The sequence below is a fragment of the Otolemur garnettii genome, unplaced genomic scaffold (assembly GCF_000181295.1).
Source record: "Otolemur garnettii isolate 467f Iridium unplaced genomic scaffold, OtoGar3 scaffold00019, whole genome shotgun sequence".
NCBI classification, from domain to species: domain Eukaryota; kingdom Metazoa; phylum Chordata; class Mammalia; order Primates; family Galagidae; genus Otolemur; species Otolemur garnettii.
This window is the reverse complement of record NW_003852414.1, coordinates 12,590,365-12,595,448: the sequence shown is the minus strand read 5'-3', so window position 1 is coordinate 12,595,448 and position 5,084 is coordinate 12,590,365. Positions and strand designations below refer to the sequence as shown.

At 41.6% G+C, this 5,084-nt stretch overlaps 1 protein-coding gene across 14 annotated transcripts in view; it reads left to right on the top strand.

Moving 5' to 3' along the window:
- Positions 1-5,084, top strand: part of MLLT10 (MLLT10, histone lysine methyltransferase DOT1L cofactor) — a 204,559-nt gene that overhangs the window by 25,362 nt on the left and 174,113 nt on the right. The window contains exon 3 of one of the 14 annotated variants that reach the window (XM_023511355.1): positions 3,198-3,403. The exons of 12 other annotated variants lie outside the window; for them this stretch is intronic. The gene's annotated coding sequence lies outside the window, so the exon portion shown is untranslated. Of the gene's footprint in view, positions 1-3,197; positions 3,404-5,084 lie in introns of those variants that run through there. One more of the 14 variants, XM_023511349.1, reaches the window with a different exon arrangement.

Genomic DNA, 5,084 nt, shown 5'->3' with positions numbered 1-5,084 from the left:
CTCCAACTCCTGGGCTCAAGCGAGTCTCCTGCCTCCGCCTCCCAAGTAGCTGGGACCACAGGCGCCCGCCACAACGCCCAGCCATTTTTTGGTTGCAGCCATCATTGTTGTTTTGGCGGGTCCGGGCTAGGGATTCGAACCCGCCACCTTAGGTGTATGTGGCTGGCGCCTTAGCCACTTGAGCCACAGGTGCCGAGCCGAGGTTTCACTTTTGTTCAGGCTGGTATCAGTGTCCTGAGCTCAAGGGATCTTTTTGCATGGGCCTCTCAGACTGCTCGGATTATAGGCAAAAGCCACTGTGCCTAGGCAAATAGCCATTTTTTTTTCTTTCCTCTGAAATTTCTTTTCTTTGAATGTGAGAAAAGCCTAACATAAGGGTAGGCATGAGGTAAATGCTTTATACTTTGTATTCTTTTCTAACCTGGTTACATAACTAGTAATAGAAACGAAAGCAGTCATATATTGATAAATTGCCCAGCATATGGTATCTATTTGTTTAATTTTTTTAGAAGTAGGATTTTACTCTACTGCTCAAGCTGGAATGTAGTGGCATGATCATACCTCAGCAACCTTGAACTGCTGGGCTCAAGTGACCTTCCTGTCTCAGCTTCCCAATAATAGGAACTACGGGGGTGGAGTTCACACCCAACTAATTTTTAAACTTTTTGTTAAGACAAGGGGGTCTTGCTGTATTGCCCAGGTTAGTGTCAGACTCCTGGCCACAGTGGTACTCCTGCCGTGTCTGAGATCTCAGTCTGAAAACAGTGATGCATTCTTTTTTTTTTTTTTTGAGACAGAACCTCAAGCTGTCCCCCTGGGTAGTGTGCTGTGGCATCACAGCTCACAGCAACCTCCAACTCCTGGGCTCAAGTGAGTCTCCTGCCTCACCCTCCCAAGTAGCTAGGACTATAGGCGCCCGCCACAACGCCTGGCTATTTTTTGGTTACAGCCATCGTTGTTTGGCGGGCCCGGGCTGGATTTGAACCCACCACCTTAGGTGCATGTGGCTGGCACCTTAACCACTTGAGCCACAGGTACTGAGCCCATTCATTCTTTTTTTAAATTCTTTTTTCTTTTTCTGAGACAGAGTCTCACTCTGTTGTCCTGAGTAGAGTGCTGTGGTCATCATAGCTCATTAGGTATCTCAAACTTCTGGGCTCAAGCAGTTCTCTTGCCTCAGCCTCCTGAGTGGCTGGGACTACCGGCACCTGCCAAAATGCTTGACTATTTTTATTTTTTGAGACAGAGTTTCTCTTTGTCGCTCATGGTAGAGTGCTTTGGCATCATAGCTCATAGCAACCTCCAGCTCTTGGGTTTAGGCAATTGTCTTGCCTCAGCCTCCCGAGTAGCTGGGACTACAGGCTCCCACCACAACTCCTCACTATTTTTTGTTGCAGTTTGGCCGGGGCTAGTTCAAACCCGCCACCCTCGGTATATGGGGCTGGTACTCAATAGCATTGAGCCACAGGCGCCGCTGTACATTTTGTGTTTTAGGTTATGTATCTCCTTTTGTTCTTTTCCCACACTTTATCCTCCAAACATTTGCTTAACTTTTAAAATTCTTTTATACTTTTAAATTTCTGAGAGCTTTTTTATGCTTTTTGGGTGTTCCTTATTTTTTATCTTTTGTTTTTATTTTTGGATTTACTATCTTTTCTTAACTCTCTGCAGATATCAATGAGGAATGTTTGTATTGTTTTAGTTTTCTTCTGTTCTTGGTACTCTTTCTTTGTACTGTTTGGTTTTGCCTATCTTTCTTATGAATTTTGCTTAAAAATCTGGTGACTCTTAGCCATCAACTGAAATTTAAGACAATTTCTTTATGAGTTGATTGGAAGCTGTATGTGGGGGGCAGAGACTGTTGGCTTGTTGACTTAATTAAAAGTGATCTATTTGGTTTCTTAGTGTATACAGAGAGAAATTCTCCCATCATCTGGTGTTGACAGACCTGGTTACCAATATTCTTTGAGCCAGGTGTGTGCTAGAATTCGAGTATGTAGAATTAGACTTTCATTTAATTCTTTTTTTTAGAATGCCACCCTTCTCATTTGTTCCTTTTGTTCCCAAGTGTAGATTTACCTTCTGCAGAAAATTAACCTTTACAGTTTTCTATGGTAGGGGAAAAATAGTTACTTGTAGTACTTAGTGAAGGAGATGGCTCTGATAGCTTTTCAGTTTGTATCCAGTTCTACTGCTTTTAGTCTCAGTTGGGAACATGCTTCCTACATATACTATTACTGTGCATACGTATTTACCCACTCCTTGATGCTTGGAACCTAATGCTTCTCTAGTTCTGGGTGCTATGTGATATAAGATGCATTATTTGGGGTCTTATTGCAGCAACTTATTCTCATCTGTTAAGTCTTTTGTCATTTGTTTTATGTCTTTTGGTTTCCAAAATTTTGTAGCTGTTTTCCTTTATGTTTTTTTTGTATTTGTGGCCTTATGCCATTTTGTCTCACTGTTACTTGGTGTTTCAGGGAGGAGGAAGAAGTTTTTACATGAAATTAACAACCTGTGTTTTTAATATGGCCGTTTCTCATTTCCTTCAGGGTCTTGTTTTATCAATTACTAGTGATAAAACAATTTATCAGTCTTCTGTCTTCATTCTGTCCTTTTTACTTGATTTTTACCCACTTAGCTCACAAACATTTTTGACTCTTCCCATGGATTCTACTTTCCATTTTACATTTTTGTCCTTTTGTCTTTATTGGCAAAGTTCCTGGGAGAATAAAACCATAGTTGGTATCTCTCTGCTTACTCAACTACCTACAGTATTCTAGTTTCTTAGTTTTGCTTAATGCTTAAGAAATAACTTAGTTGTCATTGTAAGTAATAGCATATGAAATCTGTATTTGCTGTAACATTCTCATCATGGACATTGTCCATGTTGTCTTTCAGTGACCCTTACTTAAAAATCCATGTAACTGAAGTTCTTTTAATAATAGCATCAGGAAGACTATCTCCCTTGAGGGTCTGGTATATTTCCTTCTTTTTGTTAGATCTATGAAATACATTCTGTTTATTTTTTTGGCCTGGCTCCCAGTCAGCTCAGAACCAACCTGGTTTTTAGTTATATCAGCTACATTAATCTCATTATTAGTATGTTTGTTTCCTCTTCTTCCTTCCATGTTGTTTAGGACTTCACCTCTTACCTCTATTTCTCTGCGTGTTGATTTCATTCTCTTACACTACAGACTCTCTACTTCATGAGGCTGGAACCATGACTGCTGGCAGCTCTTGTTTCCAGCCCTTTCTACCAGAAGAAGGGGCTTTCTTGAAGAATCCTGGGAAGGACTCTGATTGGCCTGTCTTGGATCATGTACCCACCATCTCTGTGGCTGGAGTGGGGAGGGTACTATGAATGGCATCCCTCACTAGAACTGCCTAGTTGGAGTCAGGGGTAAGAGCAGTTTCCCTGAAGGGGGTGGGAGCGGGAGCTATATCAAAAAGAGGGGGTGCTTATGATGCAAACAAATAATAGATGTTCATCATACTGGCTTTTAAAAAAGTTCACTTTTTCTATTTTTTGTTACTATAATGCAAGTTTTTCATAGTAGGTTGCCTTATCCTTTTCTGAACATTTTAGGTGTAAATACATAAAATATCATAAACTCCTGTTCATTCATCCTTTTACATTTGGCTTTATTTTTTTTTTTTTGAGACGGAGCCTCAAGCTCTCCCCCTGGGTAGAGTGCCATGGGCTCACAGCTCACAGCATCCTCCAACTCCTGGGCTCAAGTGAGTCTCCTGCCTCAGCCTCCCAAGTAGCTGGGACTACAGGCGCCCGCCACAACGCCTGGCCATTTTTTGGTTGCAGCCATCATTGTTGTTTGGTGGGCCCGGGCTGGGGATTTGAACCCGCCACCTTAGGTGTATGTGGCTGGTGCCTTAGCCGCTTGAGCCACAGGCGCCGAGCCTACATTTGGCTTTAAAGTCCACCACTTTGTTAATTTTGCTGTTAACATCAAATGGCCATATCTAATTTTCCTTTTTATAGTTTTGATTCTACTGGATCCATTTTCAGTGTTAAAAACTGATTATGCCATCTAGTAATGCTCTTATGGCCTTTGGGAACCTGCTTTCTTTCACGTCTTTGAACACTGTCTTTTGGATTCCATTTTGGTATTACTTTCTTCTTTAAAATTCAAATTACACTATTGCTTTTCTTCTTGATCATTTGGTTATCTTACTGTGGGTGAACTTATGCATGCGTGCAGATGCCTCAATAGGCATGTGAACTTATGCATGTATGCAAAGCCTTAGTATCACCTGAACAATTTTTCTTTTCCATTCACTCTAGCCTGGGGCAACAGAGTGAGACTGCATCAACAACAACAACAGCAAACCCCAAGAGTCTGTATATGTATATGTTTCTACTTACATGAAGAAAATAAGAGAAATAAACTAATTACAATGAGAGTCAGAAAGCAAAGCTAAGCAAATAAGATTAGGAGAATTTTCACCATGTATCTTTTTTTTTTTTTTTTTTTGAGATAGAGCCTCAAGGTATTGTCCTGGGTAGAGTATCGTGGCTTTACAGCTCGCAGCAACCTCAACTCCTGAGCTTAAACGATTTTCTTGCCTCAGCCTCCTGAGTAGCTGGGACTATAGGCACCCGCCACAATACCCTGCTGTTTTTTGGTTGTAGTTGTCATTGTTTGGCAGACCCGGGCTGGATTCGAACCTGCCAGCTCTGGTGTACGTGGCTGGCGCCTTATCGCTTGAACTACAGGCATCACCCCACCATGTATCTTTTTTTGTTGTTGTTGTTGCAGATTGGCTGGGGCCAGGTTTGAACGGGTCATCCTTGTCTGGGGCTGGTGCTCTACCCACTGAGCCACAGGCACCGCCCCTCACCATGTATCTTTTTGTATTTTTTGAATCATGTCAATAAAAAGTTATGATCACCAGGCCGTGCCTGTGGCTCAAAGGAATAGGGTGCCAGCCCCATATGCTGGAGGTGGTAGGTTCAAACCCAGACCTGGCCAAAAACTGCAAAAAAAAAAAAGAGAAGTTATCACCTTATAAAAAGTTTAATAAATAACTGAAGCTATTGCTATAATCTTTTTTTTTTTTTTTTT